The following is a 20,022-nucleotide window of genomic DNA, read 5'->3' on the forward strand; positions in this document are numbered from 1 at the left end:
TTTTCCCAGTACAACTTATAAATATACTATGTTATAAATAATTCATAAAGGATAGGAAAATTTATTTAATGTTTGAATTATAAATGCATAATACATTAGTACTTGTGCTCTATTTTAGTTTGTTATGTTTTACATTTTAGTGTGTAAAATTATACCAAACAAATGATTTTAAACTGCTTTAGTTGAACTCTTAAATTTTGAAAGTCACTTGTTATTTGGATAAAGTTCATCAAAGTTAGTAACAAGATAAATCGAATCCACAAGAGGAATACATTATTGTCATATTACAGTAAAAGTTTCACTATAATTACATATACAGGCATATTTTATGTTATAAATCAGTGCAAACATTTTTTACAGAAACCAAGAAATCATTTAGGGTATAAATAAAACTCAACTGTACATGTATTGACTCTGATAAGTACTTTTTTAACTATATAAAAATCATTGTATAAGTAAGAGATAGTATTAGGGACTGCAATGATTATCAATTGAGATTATAGACTGATGGTTGCTACACTAGAAAACATTCCTACAGAATCAGATAAATGTTGAAAGTAATTTTAATTGTTAAATATTAAACATTTCTGTATTTAACAAGTGCTATTTAATACACAACAAATGAAATGTCAAATAAATAAGATAGTACAGAGTTTTGATATCCTAAAACAAATTTCAATTCTTTTTCTTGTTTTAGGAGCAAAAGAAATATATTTATATTTTAGATTAATAATTTTATTTCAAGCAAACTAGTTCGGAATTGCTGTCACTCTTCTATCTATTAATACAAGTTTCCAGAATAATTATTGGGCATTACAAAAACCATATTCTTATATATATTACTTGCTTACTAAAATTAAACCATATATAAGGTATCATAGAAGCAATTTGAAGTCAGAGTATAAGACATTATGCAATTATTACATAAAATTAAAGAAACAGGAAATTCAATTATTTGACTTAAAATTTCCCAAACATGCTGTAATAATGTATTGACATAAGCAGGTGACTGTATAGAATGTCTTGTCATCCACTGCAGTACTACAGACTGCTAAATTATGACTTTAGACTTCAAATAGTTCTACTGTCCATGTATGTAGACAGTGCACCATGATCAGAGTGACATCTTCCCTTATACTTTCCCTACCCTCTTACTCCTCCTCCACCGGTCATATCAAGTATCTTTCTTCCTTTTTTAACATAGAGTTAATGATTATACTTGCCCACAGTTCCATTTTCCATTCATCTACCCCAACCCATTTTACTCACCCTCACATTCACAACTTATTTGAACTTCCTGAAATGTATTTTGTTAAATTGTCTGGTAACTGTTTCAAGTGCTTACACCATGGAGTTTCATTTCTACATATAATTTGTGTTAGCAACTGGATCATGTTTACATGTATATGCCTCTGTATGTTTATATAGAGAAAACATTTTAAAATAATGATTGTTTCCGATTCAAATATTGCATACAAATCACCTATTGTTTTAAATTTATAGAACAGATTTAAGATTATTCTCATGTATTTGTGATATTATATGCATTAGTTATTATGTGCATATTCCTGAGAAAGTAAAAGCCAAACGGTATGTCTATTTGAAAAATTCTACATGGTGCTTTTAGCTTTATTGTTATATTTAGCATGATGAATGAATAACATTTTTGGTTAAATTAAGAAGAGAAACTTCGGAGTAATGAATATGTTTGCGAGCAATAGAATGACAGACTAATCTTGTACATCACTGCCTACACATTTTCAGTTAATTTATTCTCCCTCCTCCTATTGTGGTGAAGAGGAAAAACTTGAAAAGCCTACCCGTCAACCTCACCATAGAAGGTTCATTACACATTTGGCATTCCATTGTGCCATCTTTTATTCTTAGTAAGGATTTTACAAAGTACTTTAACCTGAGGGGAGACACCAGGTGGGTTTAATTAGATTGCATCCAACAATAATGAGGAGCAAAAGATAAAAAGTTGAAGCAGCTTTACTTCAAGTTTTGTATTGAGACAGTCTTAAGTCAAAAAATTAGTCATCCCAAAGGCAGGGAAAATTCCATAGAAAAGTTCAGAGCCCAGAGGGTCATCAACAGTGACATTGGGTACATTAAAAAAATATTTACATTTACTTGTTTAAAGTCCACAGGAAACAAGATTGACTGTGCTGTGCTTTGAGATGCATTTTTTGAGGTTACAAATTGCAATCTCAAAAAAGTGAGCTGGAAAGATTAAGTAAATTTTTGATAAAAGGGCTGAATTGTTTTTTATTCCAACTGTGGTGAAAGCTACAGTAGCAATTTAAGGAGGTTTCATTGATATGGTGGTCCAACAAACATAGTCATAGTAGATGGGATATTATTCAGTATAGTAGCACACGTGCACACAGCCTTTGGTGAACAGTTGTTGGAAATGTCTCTAGATATTGGGGCCTCACAAGAAAATATGGACACCAACTTGACTGGAACTCAGCAAGGCAAGATTTTACTTCAGCAGTAAGACATGCTACAGACAAGGAGCCAAGTCAATAACCATGCTGGTTTAGCAGTCTTCATATGTTTTATCCCTAACACAGTATCGTTCCATTTTTCTAAATGCTCAGAACGTAACTCTCTTGCTCAGCTTTCTATAAGACGTTGTTTAATTAAAATATAACTGGGCGAAGCAAATGGTTGCCCAAACAACCCAAATCAGGAAACCTGGCCAAAACAATTCCTATTCAGCTGGCACTCTACTACTTGAGCCACACATCCGACCTGAAACCTACAAGAAAAACAAATTTTGCTCAACTGGCACTCTACCACTTGAGCCACATGTCAACTCCCTAGAAAAACATTTCTTATAACTAGATGTGGCCCGATTAGAACAGCTTCTTTTAAGATGGTGGCTTATATCAAGCAACTACTTTGACAGAACAGATTCTAACTCTTATTTTACATTTCCCCTGTTTGATTGTACATCTTTTCTTCAAATATAGCAGATATTCACATTCCTGTTCAGCAGTATCCAATAGGTGGATATCATTTTGACGAGAAGCAGGTTATTAGAGAGGGCAGTTCCAACCAGTTAACAGAACCTCTTTAAAAGGAATAGCAACCAGCCATAGGAATTATTCCAAAATCAATTACTGATGAAGTAAACACGGACACCATACTAGTGGCATCTAGTTCTGCATTCCCTTGCTGCCATCTCTAATAGAATGAACAAGAGTATGCTGATTAAATACATGTAGTTAATTCAATGTACATTTTCATTTATGGTGAACCATCAGAATAGAATGGATTCAAAACTTGTTAAAAATGCCTCATGGGTCCCCAGTAGCATCTATGTAAATATGCTTGTCAAATGGCTGTAGGGATGATATTTGTCCTTACCGGAGGCTGGTCTGGTCAACAAAATGCTCGGGATGACCAGTTGAACCAAATCATAAGTTTTCAATCCAGTTGACTGAAAAGGACCAACAATGTTCCTCCACAGTGCCACCAGACAATTGTCCTAGCTATGGCATAACAATCACTTTCACTTATTGTACAGACTAAATATTTAATCCGTTGCACCCAAGCATTAGTCTGTCCATATCCAGCCTCAGTTTCTCTAATCTGTCTCAAATCCTTTACTGCTACTATAGTTCAAACTTTATCACCTAGGTGTCATGACACTGTTATTTTCATGATCATAAAGATTTGGAACTGAATATCTGTGGCCTGCATATAATTTACAAGAACTAGAACAACCCCTTTAGGAATCATTACAGGTACCAGAAGCAGAGAAATTACTAAGGTCTTTGTAGATTCAGCTTGGTAGGGTCCAGGTATGGGACTACCATCTATTTTTCCTTCCATTATGAAGCTGGAGTGACGTTGACTCTGGTTAATAAATCTAACCTCATCCACTGTTCAAACAGCTACTTACATAGTAGTAAACAGGACTTGGTTTGGTCTTTTCCAGGTGAGATCAAGTTTACAGAATCTCTATGTTGGTGCAGGTGAGCTGAAAACTCTAGGAGGCATTTGAGCCAAAGGGCTCACAGGCTGAGAGAAAGCAGATACCTGCCAAAACAGCACGTGGTTTTTTCAGACAATAAGTTTTTACAGGAATAAGCAACTTGTAGGCAGTTGTCCTTTTCTGTTGATAAAACCTGCTTGGGAATAGCTGGCAGGTGGGAGCTGACTAATTCTTAAGTGTGTGGCCTGATTGTCAGGTGTTTCTCATCTCTACTCAATTGTTATTTCTTTATTGCTGTCACATTAAAAAATTCAACTAAGTTTGGACAGACATGCAAAATAGGCATTAGATCATCTCTTCCTTTTCCCCATTCTCCAGCTCTTCCTTTTATTTTTAAATTTGAGTTTTTAAAAAGGTCTTATAAAAACCTTTGAATTTAGGCAGTATTGCCTTTGAAATAGTCTCTGTATCCAGAAAGAAAAGCAGTCTTAAACTGTTTTTAACACATTAATGATTTCACACATTTGCTTAGACCAATACATTGTAAATAACTGTAACCAACTTTCAAGACCTCATTTTCATGTAAGTTGCAAACCAACTTTGTTTCCTTCAGCTTGTGCTAGAGTTAATTTCTAAATGTCTATAACTGGTTAGTTAAGGTAACGTTTTTGTTATAACTTTTGTGTATTAAAAACAGATCATTTTGGTCAATTTTATTTTGTATGATTAGATGCACATGGCTATTGCACATTTGTGAAATCCACCTTTTGTCTCACTGTGTCAATACCTAGAGGCTTGTATGATTTATCAGTCCCAATGAATTTTTTTCAAGTAAAGGATACAAAAGGGTTTTTTTTCTTTTTTGCTCTTTTCTTTTTCTTTTTTTCCTCTTTTCATTTTCTTTTTTCCACTTCTGTCCTATTTTTTTTTCATTTATCTGCCTTTGGGAAAGGTAAGGAGGACCACAGAAATGTTGGGACCAAAGGTGAACAAATGAAGCAGTGATACTCATTAGACACCATGTTGAAAATGAGCCATACAACTTGTAGGTGGGAATGGGAGGGAAAAATTGGAAGAGAGAAAAGGAATAGGTGACACTGTTCAAAAAGAAATATACATTTATCTGCCTTATGGAACTGTAATCCCTCTATACATCACATTTACAATAACAATTTTTGAAAAATTAGCAACAGACCATTCTCAAGATGTTTTCACACACATATAGATACTAAGCTTTAAATTATACATATAAAGAGTGCATTAAATGAGCTCAAAAATAAATATTGCCATATAAATTTATAGAATACTCTGAGATAGAAATTTTCCTTAACTTTTCCGTCTTATTCCCCATTTATGGCTGGTCTCTGTGAATGTGTTCTATGTATTCAAGCAACTCTGTTAGGGATTAGTGCACCCCTTTTGTATCCAATCTTCAGTCCTCACTATAAAGGTGTGTCCCACAACCCAAGATTACATAATCCATCTCCAACAGTTACATTCTTCCCTAAGCAGATTTTTTTTAAAAACCCTCAGATCAGGATTCTGCTCTTCCTCATTGTCTATGCCACATCTCAGTCACAAATACTTGATCCCCCAAATACCCAACTAACAAAGCAGTACCCAATTTCAAAGCATTCCCCCAATTCCTCCTCCTTTGACCAAAGCATTATGTTTCCTAGTTACTAAGGTACCTGTTTTTCCAATTAACTTCTGAATTCCTATACCTTCTTAGCCTGGAGGGAGCAAGGGTTGAGGCTTGTTCCAATTGCTCAGAGCTTAGATTCACACATTGGCTATCAGAAACTGCTTAATTCCAAACATACATCCAAAACCACAACACCTGGCCAAAACTTAAAAAACAATAACAACAAAACATCTTACTAAGCTGGTGCTCAGCCACTTCAGCCACACCTTCAGATCCTAGGGAAAAAAAATTGTAACTGGTTGTGGTTTAACTAAAATGGCTTCTTGTAAGATATTGGCCACCCTTAAAAATAACAATGTTTATATCAAGCAACCACTTGGACAGACAAGATTTTAATTCCTACAATGTGCATCTTGTATACATTTTATAAAGACCTACTGCTGTCAACAGCATTTGACGAAAGTTTAGATTATCTGCAGAGGTTTGCGTTAGATTTTATTTTTTAAACAGATATCTGTTCTCATACTCGAATTATAAAATGGTCTAAATGGGCTCTTGCCATTTCTTTCCATCTTTCCAATGAACATATCTTGATTTGAATTTATATATGGGATTGCTTGAATCAAATGAATCTGTTGAGATCAGTATTGAGATCAGTTTTGTTGCTTCTATTATGAGTGGTTATTTTAGTTTTTCTTTTGTTAGTTTTATTTTATGCCAGTACCAGCTGGGTGTTAGCTCACAGGTGTTCTACACTTGAGCCACACCTCTATTTCCACATTTTGTTGTTGTTGTTCTGAGTATGTTTCCTGTGGATATATATATGCTCAGACTGGCTCCAAACAGCAGTTCTCAGAGTTTAGCTTCCTGCACAGCAAGGTGAGTCACTGGCACTGGACTAATGTAGATTAAATTTATAATAATTCATAATATACTTTAACATCTAAATTATTTGGGGTTAAATTTTCTGATGTGCCAAATAACAAAGTACTATTATCCTCAATATCTGTCTCTAATACACACACAGTATAAAACTACTGTGAGCTATACCATGTTGCTACCAGAAAGTCATTCTAAAACCAGATGTTTTTCTAAAATCAATTTTTCCACATTTGCAATTTGTCATTTTTGTTTTTGGTGGTAGTGTGTTTTGAACAAACCAAAGCTACTCAGTTTGCTTATTCGGCCAGTGCTAGGCAGTTGAACCTGTGCAGTCTGAATCCTCATAAATCCTCATAAAACCACAAATCTTTTTACCTAAATATTTGACTAAAATTTCCTATCCTGTGGTGCTCAGAGTATACTTTGCTTCTTTCTAGTTAAAAGAGTTTTGTAGAAGATAAATTAATTTAGTTAATATGGCATCTCCTTTGATGAAGAAAAAGACCAAGAATTTGATAGCTGATGGTTTAAAAACTTTGTGGTAGTGAGAACCTTATTTTCTTTAATATGAGAGCCATTTGCAATATGCTTTGAGTGAGCATCTGAAATGCAGCTATGATTGAAAAACTGAATAGTTATTTATTGTTTAATTAGAATGGAAAGTCTTGGAAAAAATTATATTAAGTGAAGTAAGCCAGGCCCAAAGAAACATAGGTCCCATGGTTTCCCTTATTTGTAATAACTAGTATATATCTGAGACAAGCAGAAAAGGTCAGATAAGTTGATGTTAGGTGAAATGAACCCCAAGAAAAGTATTCAAATGGTATTTTTCTTTCTTGTGATTGTTTCTAACATATTTATAAGATGATTTCTTTGTTTCTTTGTATGTTCCTCCCCCACAGTATAACCCCTGTTTTCATTGTATTTGATGTTGGTATAATTTGTGGAGGAGAAGGGTAAAACAAACTATTTAAATAGGGATACAGGTGGACTCATTGCAACAATGAGATGTACAAGACGTTATGTCGAAAAATGAACTTTACAACTTTGGCCTGGGGTGGGGGGCAGGGGGAGGGCAGGGAGAGGGGAAGATGAGAAGGGGAAACAAAGGAGGAGGGAACAATGCTTGATAAGAAATGTACTCATTATCTAGCCAATGTAATTGTAACTCCTCTGTACGGTATTTTCACAATAAAAAATTAGAAAAGAAATTAGATAGCCACATATAGTGTGAGGCTATCTAATCTTTGACCTTAAGATTGTAAAGTAGATTCTGATATGACCACTTTTGCAGCAGAATCGTAAGACTAGCATTTCCTTGTTTTCATGTCTGTATGTCTTTTATTTGCATTCTCAGCTTCTTGAGCATAGGAGCAAGGCCTTATCATTTTGGGTGCATTCAATAAATGCTTTCTAAATTGAATTTAAGGAATTGGACAAAAAAAGAAGGCATGAGGAAGAAAAATATGTTGCCTGGATAATAATGAGCATGGAGAGAAAATAAGGGAAACAGAGGGTGATTCAGAACAACGAGAAGAAAGATTTTCTAGGCCAGGGGTCTTTTCAGAGTGGTTTCTTCGTCAAATAGTAAAAGAATTTACATTGCACCTATGTGCTTGTAAACAAAAAAAAAAGCAGGATGTTTTCTTTTTTTTTTTCTTTTAGTAGAAAAGTCTGAAATAGCATTAAAGTTACTAGCAAATCATAGCTGTCAGGTGAGCAAGACTCTCCAGGCTCTTCTCATCAGCTGAGTATGTAGGGTAGTACAGACCAACCTCTGAAAAGGCCTAGCTGGTCCTCTGGCTCTACAGACATTAACTGACTGCCTGGCAAAGAGAGGGTTAACCCACTCTCCATAATACTGTAGAAGAAAAAGAAAAGGTGGTTTGATTTAAGTAATGACTACAGTGATGATGATTTTTCTAAGCAAGGAACTGTGCTTCATAGAATTTTCTTAAAACCCAAACCTTAAGTCTTGAATACTTATTACCTGTCAATCACTGTGCTTAGCCTTTCAAAGAATTAGCTACTATCATCCACTAAAGAATCTAATCCATAGGAACTCTGTTTTTATCTTGTGATAAATGAGACCTCGATGGCTCATAGACTGAAAGTAACGTAAGTGTTTCTAGGAAAAAAAGAAACAGGATCCTTTTCCACTTTGGTCTGTGGGCACAGCTAACATTCAGTTCTGGTTCTCAAAAGCAAATAACTTCGTTAAAACTCCCAGCAAAGTGTAAAGTCGTGTGGGAACAGAGAATTTGAATTGTGAAATAAGCTGCAAGCAACCATTTTGTGAACTTTTGTCTCTTTAAGAAATATTTGCTGTAGGAGAATCTTACTGTATAAGTTTTGCTTGATCTTGCTAGTCTTCTGTGAAAATAACATCATCTCAAATCATAGCATTGATATATCCAGAAAATCTGTATAAAAACAAGTTGTCAGTAAACTCTAGGGAACTCTAATTATTTCTTTATCATTTTTCCTGGGCAAAGAATAACTGAATTTTACTGCTAAATCCATGAAGCATATTAAAGTGAAGATTTGGTTGTTGAATGAATAGTAGTTAAAATAGAAAAAAAATGAAATGAAACACAAATTAGGGATATCCTACTTATGTTTATTTTTTATGTTTTTATTTATTGTAGGTTTTGGGGCTTGAACTCAGGGTATGGGTGCTGTCCTTGATCCTCTTTGTGCTCAAGACTAGCATTCTATCACTTGAGCCACAACACCACTTCTGGTTTCTGATTCATTTTTCTGCATGGGCTGGCTTTGAACTGTCGTCCACACATCTCAGCCTCCTGAGTAGTTTGGATTACAAGTACAAGATACTGGTGTCCAGCTAGCTATCTTTACAGCCTTATAGAGATAAATTCATTCTCTCTCAATTTCATTTATTTTTATATTGATATTTATTTATTTGTGTGGTACTAGAACATGGTCTCAGGGTCTGGATGCTATCTCTTAGTGTTCATTCTAACATTCTACCACTTGCACTAACTACACTTCTATTGCAGCTTCTTGACTTTTGGTTAGTTTTCTTTTATATTAAATCTTAAGGTAGAGGTGATGTACTAAGGGGCTAAGTTACACAAGTAGAGTGATGAGTACATTTCTTTTTGAATAATATTACCCTCTCCCTCATTTTCTCCCACTCTTACCCTCCCTCCCCCCAAGTTTTAGTTCAGTTCCAGCATAGTTTCTAGTGGGTATCAATGCTGAATTGGTTCACCCTTGGGTTGTGTCTAGGATGAATGGTCAGCACCTTAAAAAAGTAGAGAGCAAAACCTTCTCAGAAAATCAGGTCCTGGGGATCACAATGTTAACAACTTCCTAATGTAAGTCCTCAGGGGATTAGAGAGCTAAGCATTCCCAAAAGAAGTCCTGCCCATCAGCAGAGAAACTCATTAAAGAACTAAACAATTGCATCAACATTTTAGATTTTTTTAATTTGTTTTTTCAATTTTCAGATCAAAAGGCAGATTCTTATTGGAAGATGGTTGGGAAAAATTTAACAAATATTGTGATTACACTCCTAAGAAAGGAAGGGTTCCTGGAGACCACACAAACCAGTTGTCCCTTCTTACAGATATTGAAGTTGAGGTTCAAAGGGGTTGAGGGAGAACTTGCAGGCAAGGGCCAATGCTAGGACCAGAAGACAGGGGTTCAAGTTTAATGATCAGTGGCTTGGATACCAGAGCAGTTCTATCTCTCTCCAAACTTTGCTCATGGGCTTGTCTTCTTCCAGGATACAGTTAGTCCCTTCCGTTTATTTTTGCTGCAGACTGAGATTCTAAAATACTCTGATTATCGAAATGATTGTAAAACATGAAATACTGCATTTTAAGATTTGAAATTAAAATGTGTTTTTGATGCTGAAAATTATTTCAAGAATTTCTTATGATGGTATTTTTTTGTATCTTCCACACAATTTAACTTAGAATGTGGGAGGAAATACCCTACAATTTGAAAAAAAAAGTTTAAATTTGGATCATTTTAGTAACTTCAAAAATGATGTGTGTTTTTAATAGCTTTTTATAATGTATGATAGCTTCTCACTAAGATATTATTTTTCAAGTTTTCCAAAAAATCTTTCTCTGGTTCCTCTAATTCAAATGAAGTTGACTCAAGTAAAAGAATAAATATAGGGGCTATTTTTTTAAATCTTTAAGTAGCTGTCTGTAGGTGTTACCATTTCACAAAGGAGTTTGTGAATACAATGTGACTTAATCAATGTCACCCCTTTCAACCTTTTCACCCAGACCTCCCAACAGAACCCGTCCCCACATTTCTCTTAATTTTGTAGGACACAGTGAGTTCTTAACATCGTTCACTACCTTCTCCCCATCATTCCTCTACCACTCTCCCCTTGATCCAACCCCATCCTTTTCCAGTACAAATTCCCTGGGGTTTATTTTTCCTATTTTTAAAATTGTTACAATTTTATTCACATAATTAGAATTTAACACAAGAAAACATATGATTGTAAATCATCAAATTATATTGTACAAATAATTCTTGGCACATCAAAATGATGGATGGCCATTTAGTCTCTTCTTGGGTAGCTGGGTGCTCATGGTACGGGTCACTTGTGAATAATATGAGGAAAATAAGTGCTCAGCCTGACACAAAACAGACACACATGAGGTTTATTATTCCAACCAGGTAGCATTATTATGATTTCTTGTATATTCTTTTTCCTGAGTCAAGGGTCACTTTTTAAGCTGTAGAAAGAAATAGGAAGAATAGAATTCAATGGAGAAAGCAGAAGTCAATACCTGATTGTACCTTCCATAAGTGTTATTATTGTTCATGTAAGAAACAATATGCTTGGAAATTAAGGTTTTCTTTGTGAGACCTACTTTTTACTTTCTTACAGAGGATATTCCAAAAGTTTCTGGTTTTTTTTAAGAAATTAAAAATTGAAATAATCTAATGTTTTATTATAAGGCATGTCATCGAAATTCTGTACTACAAAATGTAGGTCATTTTCTATTCAAGGAAACAATACATGTATCCTTCCCAGGGAAAAGGTAAACCTGGAGTGTATACAATGAGTGATATTTGAGTTGAGTTGTGAATCCAAGGGGATTGATGACTTATTCAGGCCTATGACAGAGCAAAATGCAGGGAAAACATGTAAGATAGGAGTTGGCTATTAACTGTTTCTTTACTTGGTTTTTAGAAACAGAAGGATATTCTAAGTTTTCAAATCCTTAACAAAAATGTCTAGTATACCTCCAGAATAGGCTTGTACTTCATTTGGGGTTATAGCAAAGTAGCCCACAGGCAACTGAATGAGACTGAATATCATGTAAAATTTATTTATGAGTCTGTATGTCCCCAGGGATTGATCCTAAGGCCTGGCTCAAGCTAAGCCTCTTCACCTCTGAGTAACACCCCAGGCCTTTGTATGTACTTTTGGAAGAGCATGTTAAAAATAGATTTAAAACACAAAAGTGTTTCCATTTACATTCACTAGACTCTTGATGTTTTAGGTCATAATTCCACGACTGTTCATTTCAGATATAGTATTAATTTGTAACAGAATTGTGATTAAAACCACTTTAACTCCTATACCAGACTACATGTTGTGACAGATAAATGTACAAACAGATTATTTGCTTTAATAACATAGTCAATATAGATGTTTTTCTAGCAGTCAATATATAAGGTACAGGAGGGTACATTTCCTACCCACAAGAAACACGCTGTCTGGAGAGGGAGATATATAAATGCACAATTGCAACACAAGCAATATGAGTTATGACAGATTAAAGTGCCAAATGTTCCAAGAGTAGGGAGAAGCAATTACTTCTTCCGTCCAGGGAAGGACAGAGCCATCCCAAGGGAAGTGACTTTTGCAATAAGACTTGAAAGTGGGCTAGGAGTATATCAAAGACTCGGCAAATTTAAAATGTGATTTTACTGTTTATTTGAAGCCTGCTTTCAGGAAGAAATGAAGGAGGTTGAATGGAATAAAGGAATGTTACAGCCTTAGTTCAGAGGACACACATTTTACAGGTTTTCTTTTAAACATGAGTATCACTCATCTCCCCTAGCGTTCAATTTGTAGGAATTGTTTTGGGACCTCAGGGCAGGCAGGGAAGGTCTTGGACCCTTGAGTAAATGTATTTCAAAAGACTGGTAACATACATTTGAAATGTGAGTCAAGAATAAATTGGGAAAGCCAGTGTAACAACACTAAAATGATGAAATAGAGGCCTAGGAAGAGATTAAAATATGCAATTGAACATTGAGAGAGGTCATAAAAACAAAATAGCATTTATATCAAAAGGAGATTCAGATGTACTGAGTAAGTAAAATATCACAGACTTCTTTTTGGTTTGGGCTGTTTGAAGTTTTATCTTTTTACAATTTATGAAAACATTGTTTTGATCATGGGGATGGGGAGATGAATGGCTTCAACAAAGGTCAGTAAATTGGTCCTGAGATAAATAAAACTAGAGGAAAGGTATTCCAAAACTATGGCAACATGTTTATGAACTGACATTGTGGAGGGACTTAAAGTGATATCTATTGAAATGTAAAGTACATGTTTCACAAATGCCACAAAATTGGAGCCCATGATAGCATTGTCATTTAGACATTTATTAAATGGCCATTAGCAGGTCTCTATGTGACATGAAGCTAATGGATTTAGTCAAATACACTGAAATTAGAGTGAAGTTGCTGTTCTGAATAATTAAAGAAATCGGTCTTATCCCAATACCAACTGTAGCAAAAGTATAAAGCAACTCATTTTTTTCTCCAATGAGATGGAAATGGCTTGGAAAGGAGTGTAGAGGGTCAACACTTCATATTATTTGAATGTGCCAATTGTTCCTTCATAGCTAGCAGTTGTTCAAAATAGAGACGGATTTGTATTTCACGGAAATAAGAAATTATCTTGTGCTCGACTAGTTCTGTCATACTGAAGGAAAACTGCTACATGAAGATAGATGTCTGACTTATCCAAAGGGACTTACACAACTATTGCTGGCTGTACAAAAACTGCAGATCTTGTGAGAATTTAGCAATCTGTCAGATTATAGCCATTAGAAAGGAGGGAAGGAATGTGGGTTTTGGTTTTGGTTTTCTTTTTCTCCATCTTATTCCATCTAGACCAATAGCTTACAGCATGGTATCACTCATCTTCAATGCAAGTCTTCCCCTTTAGATAATCTCTTTTAGAGGCACCCTCAAAAACACATCTAATAACATGCTCTCCTAATATCTAGGTGCTTCTCAATTAAATTGAGAATCAAGATGAATCATCACTGTACTCTGGTTGCCACTATTGATAAATGAAAAACTATTTTGGCTTTGCTGTTCCACAGTTCTGCCAAGCAGAGCTCATGGTTAGAAAATTCAGGGTTAATTCAATCATTTCTGTTTTCTACTCTTATTTTTGTTGTTGTCTAAACCATATGGAAACATTTCAGCTGCAAAGTTATCTTGAATACAGCCAATTTCACTACCCAGAAAAATGCGAGTTTATGTTTTTAAGAACATTTTAAGATTTTGTCAGGATACAGCCCAGCATTAATTCTCCAGTGACACAAGGAAACAACTGGACACTATGAAGACATTATCATGCAAGCATTTAAGTCTCTGTATCGGAGTCATTGTCAAAATAGCAGAGTTTGTTTAACATCTTGATGACTCATGTGACATAGAATCACAAGAGAAATAGCTGTTTTGCCTCCCTTGGGGAAGATCCTGAAGATGACAGTTTAATCCAAAAGTGCCTGTCCAGTGTGTCTGAGAGTTTATAAGAAGATCTGAAGGTCAAAAGCTACTAATTGATTTGTCTACTTACTGTGCCTAACTCTAGACTTGCATTGTCAACAGAAAGATAAGACCTTATTGGTTCTAAAGAATATGACACTCTAGCACCCAGAGGAATTTGATGCAATATCTAGGAACTTGCCTGTTCCATATAGTTTAAGCAGATGCAATCTTGATTTCTATACAGTTAACAGATCTGTTATTGGAAAGTACAGAGAGCTTTACTTTGGGGAAACTTTGAAGAGACTATCATGACTAGAAATATGAGTTACATTTTGGTCAAAACCAAAATGAGTTGTAATACAGAAATCAAATATAGTTCTTCTAAATCTGTAATTACTTTTAAAGATCAGTCCATGATTTTAAAGCTTCAAAAACATAAATCCTATGGAATTAGAGAATATTCATTAAAATATATCTCAAATTGTATTATATTTCATACATAGTAGGTTATTAAAAAGTATTGAGTAAATGTGGGCAGTGTCATTCAAGAATACAATCCTATATTTGCATTTTACAGAAATATATTGTGAAATAGACTAAAAACTTATTGAAGCTGGGCGCTGGTGGCTCACGCCTGTAATCCTAGCTGCTCAGGAGGCTGAGATCTGAGGATCGCAGTTCAAAGCCAACCCGGGCAGGAGAGACCTTGAGACTCCAATCTCCAATAAACCACCAGAAAACCTGAAGTAGTGCTGTAGCTCAAGTGGTAGAGCGCTAGCCTTGAGCTGAAGAGCTGAGGGACAGCGCCCAGGCCCAGAGTTCAAACCCCACGACCGACAAAAAAAAAAAAAAAAAAACTATTGAAAAATTTACAATTTCTTTACAATTACAATTCATTGAAATTTATCTTTTATCTGATCTCCATACTCATTCAAATTACATACATAGTTATACCTTGCAAATTATAGAGCACTTAAAACCCAGTGGGGTCATGTTAGACATTACCTGGGATCATAAAAATACCTCAGTGCAAAAAAGAAAGAACTAAGATAAATTCAAAACTCCATTAGTTGGAATTGGCAAACAGAGGGCTACAACAGTGATCTTTCAAGGCCACGCTTTTCTCTGAGGCTGTAAAGCCAGTTTCTGGGTGTCTAGTCATACATATATACACATATTTTCATATCTTAAAAATGTTTGTGCACTGTCACAAAATTATATATTCATCTAATTACAAGTTCTTAAATTAGAAACTTAATTTATCTCTGATAAATACTGTCTTGTCAGTTACTGCCTATCACTCCATCTGCCAAGATCTTTTTGAATCCTAATATTCTCATCTAATGCATTAATTGCCTTGGTGCTAAGAGACACAAAGCTGTTATATTTATATTATTTTTTTTCTTTTTAGCCATAATTTTTTCTAGATACTTGCAATTACAATAGCAACATCAGAAATGGATTCTAATGTTCTGACTTTTTACATTTTTGAACATTACTTTGATTTAGTCAACATTGCTTAATGGTTCACTTAACCTTGTCTGTCTATTAACATGAATACAAGTTCAGATCAATAAGATCAATTAAAATCAATGCAACTTAAAAACAGCCTTTTAAATAAAATGGCACATGTTTGTATTGATCTTCAAATGCTATTAGAACAAAAGTTAACCCAAAACTCTAGTTTATCAGAACTGTTACATAAAGTGTAAATGGAAACAAAAATTCTTGTCTTTTGAGTTTCACCTTTGAAATTAAACTGTGGAGAAAGGCAGGGAGTTGCAGAAAGTACTAATAGGTTGGTTTCAGATTTGCAGCTTAGAATACGTGTAAGTTATCTCAATTTTTTTGATGATTCCAAGTGCAGGAGAAACCATGCTTTCTGAAAAGACGTAACTAAACAAATGACTATATTCGGCTATTTAGCTTATATAAATAATGCAGTCTAAATGAACCAGTGTTCCAAAACCAGAAAGAGGAAGGACCATCGATGGAAGAGGTGTTGCGATGGCTAGTGACTCTGTGATGGCACATGTCCTCCTATGCGCTGCCACTTCATATCAGTTGGTATTGGTTAATTCACACATTCTATTGAGATGGAATTTGTGGCTCATTCCATTTAAGGTAAACGGGCCATGATGGTTTTGATTTCAACATATAAAAATTATAAAATGGGTCTAACATATCTAATGCACCTATTGGTGCTTTTTGTAGTTCTTTTACTTCAAAAGGTTGTATGAGCAAGAAGGGAGTCTGCTAAAATTTATCATGTCCCTCTAAGCATCTGGTACTTCTGGATCAGTCACTCCTTCTCTTCTTTCCCATGTGATTCCTTATGACCCCAACAGGACTCAGAGAAGTATTGATTCTTGTTATTCATTCCATCTCATCTAACTCCAAACATAAACTAGTCTCCTACAAGCTCCATTGTGATCCTATTGACTCTACTGTAAACAATATCAAGAACCCAAATATTCCTCAACATCTTGTGAAATTCTAGACTGAGCTGTCTCTCAATCAGGAGTCAGACAGTAACTCCCTTAAGAGTCTATATACTTCCATCTTCTTTATTTTCTTCAAGTCTATTTTCAGTACAGATTTACCTCTAGACATGTCATTTCTGTACTCAAAACTCCTGGTGATTCCCTTTTACAAGAAAACATTTAGTGATTGTAGAGGAGACCGCTCCTGACATGGTGTTCAACACCATTCGTCTCTCCTTTCCTGTGCTCTAACTTTAGAGTTTAAAATGTTTGTGTGCCTAAATTCTCTTCTACCAAAGTGATTTGTTTCTGAGAAAAGTATGAACCATTTTATTTACAAGTACAACTTTGTTCCCATTCTCCTATCCCTCCACTAATTTCTGTAACTTTCTTCAAACTTGCAGAACACTGCTTTCTAAAATTCCATATGATTTATTTATGTATTTATTAAATTTTTCAGATCTCGTCTAGAAGGTATTTTCAAATGAATCCCTAAAGTCCTACATTATTACCTGGCATATCCTAGAATATTTTGCTAAGAATTTGTCATCACTGGCAAGTTTCCAAGAAAGCAGCATATCATCCTCTATAATTAAAGTATTAAATTTTCCAAAACTATTTTAGATAATACATCAAATAGAAAATGGCCAGTCTCCATGTGCAACTTGGGAAAATGAGAGAGGGGTTTAATAAAATCCACTGAACCATCTATATCTTGCCAGCGTCAGAAAAGTAAGTTAATAAGGGCACTTTACATCTCTGAAGCCTTTCATCTCATGTTGAACATTTGACTTTATCTTTGGCTATTGGGAATAAGTCGACAGAACACTGGGGCAAAATTAAATACTTGTATTCAATGCCTGTCCCATCACTTACCAAGTGTCACCCATCATCAAGCTGACTCATTTCGGAGAATCTGGATGTCTTCAGTTGTAAAATAGAATCAGCTGTCTAATTCTTATTAGGTAATGAATATGAAAAGAGAAAAAAAATAAACAAGGATGCACCTAACTATAATAGTTAAAAGACAACAATTAGACTTTTAGTGGGATTTTAAGACTTTCAAGCAAGATTCACAGTTTTCAGGAGAACTTATTTGATATCTCAATATTACTGAAAGTTGGGGGTTATTTAAATGTGTTCACTTTAGCAGTCCTTCTTTCAAGTCAATTAATTGAGGTAATTTAAAATACAAGTTAAGTGAAAGATATTAAAATGGGGACATACCGCATTGAAATCTTAGTGATAACGTGGTAGGATCGTTGGGTAGCAGGAATCTGATTACCAGCATTATACATCATTTTCTCAATAAGCACTCAGTCTCATATTTTTAAAGTAAATTCATGATTATTTTACTACCTTTTAAAATGAAGGAAATTGATACACATTTAAGATTTGAATCTTATACTTTTGTGAAGTGGAGAATTTTTCAGCCTCCTGGAAAGAGTTTGAAAATCGTCACCAAGTATGTTAAGGGGGGACAGCAACAGAGAGAGAAGGATCAGAGTATTCTTCACCTGTGGCTATGACACTTTTGTAAATCAGGGAGAATTGTGTAATTCTCAATCAATTCTCAATTAAAAATTAGGTCACTTTTTCTTAAAATGAAATTGTAATTACTAAATATACAATAAAACAGGAGTAAGGAAAAAAAGTTTTAGAAAATAACAGAGAAGACCTGGCATCTAGCTTAGTGGTAGAGCACTTTTCTAGCACATGAGAAGCCCTTTATTTCAGATTGGTACTATGTGCAAGACTAGCTAACCAGAGGTTTACATAATCATGAGCGCTATACATGAGCTCCATGTCCTGTGGATTGGGCAGGTTCTCACACACTCCGGAGACTTCACAATTTCTGAACACAGAAATTGCAACAGCCCAAGCCTAGGGGTGTAGCCTGAGCGCATGACATAGTGGAGGAGCAAAAGGGGATTGAAGTTTGCCCTGGAGGGGAATGCCAAGGGAACCGTTCACTCTGCTTTGTAGTCTCAGCAGCTTTAGACTCTTGACCAGCAATATATTACCGCGGGGGACACAATAGTCTGAGAAAATCAAACAGTCCACCAGACTTGGGCTCAGAACTCTTAATCATGCCTGGCTGCAAACTTTACACAGCTAGGCTGGAGCTCTGCATTCCTCCAGTCCCTGCTCATGAGCCAGGGTTCTAGCTCCACAGTCCCCTCAGATGATTGAGCTTTCCACCGAAGATGGGCTCATTGACTACTGAGCCCTCCACAGCCAAGCACCCAGCTACTTCAACTTCTCAGTGGGGCCCCATATGACCACGCCTCTTTTCACACCACCAGTAGATGATCATCTCCCACACAGATACTGTGCCAGGGTATCGTCAGAAATTCTGACTCACCACTATTCCATGGATTCTGGTGTCTAGAATAAATCAGGCTGAAACAATAGGTTTACTCTCAAGATTGGTTTGGATACAGAATTCTGAGAATGAGTAGTGACAAATGATTTTGTTGTCTAAGTCTAGCCTTCCAATCAGAATATGTCACACCTAAAAGAAAAGTCACTGTCACAGCAAATATCTGTAGTCTATTTAAAACTTAGGAGAATTGCTGGACTATCCTGTTTCTACAAGTGCTAGTCTATTAGCAGGGCTGCCTGTCCCTACCTTGTGTTTATAATTTCAATCATCGGGGAGGTGGGGTTGGAGATATAAGTTAGTTCCCTACATTATCATAACTCTTTTCATAGTCACATGAAGCTTCTGATATCTGCCCTCATTCTAGAAGAATGAGTTCATTTTAAGTATAACAGTACACTAGAAGTTTCTATTTAGCTTCAAGACACATAAAACTAAAATGGCAGAAAAACCTAAAAAAGTTAATTGAATTCATTATCAGAAACATGTTTTATAGATAGAGATGGGAGAAAAGCAAGAAATTTGTGTTGTACATTATGATACATGTCACACTTACAAATTATTTTGAATATAATATGCATATATTTTTACAGACATATCAAAAATTCTTTACTTCATCATTAGCATTGAATAGAAAGTAGTATGGTTCACTTGTGTAACTATCGGTTTCCTTCATTATTAAAAAATTTGTTCCATTTACAGCATCAAGAAAACCTAATTTAAAAGCATGACTCTCTTGAAAAACATGAGACTCTCTTGAAAAACATGAAAAATATGAGCAAAGCAACTTTAAGCATTTTGCTTAATGACAGATAAGTGTATAAAAATGAAATATTTTCTTTTTTTGACTTTTATTGTGAAAATACTGAACAGTGGGGTTACAATTGCATGAGCAAGATAATGAATTACTTATCATGCATTGTTGCCTCCTTTCTTAATTGTATAT

The sequence above is a fragment of the Dipodomys ordii genome, unplaced genomic scaffold (assembly GCF_000151885.1).
Source record: "Dipodomys ordii isolate 6190 unplaced genomic scaffold, Dord_2.0 Scaffold4, whole genome shotgun sequence".
In the NCBI taxonomy this organism is placed as follows: Eukaryota; Metazoa; Chordata; class Mammalia; order Rodentia; family Heteromyidae; genus Dipodomys; species Dipodomys ordii.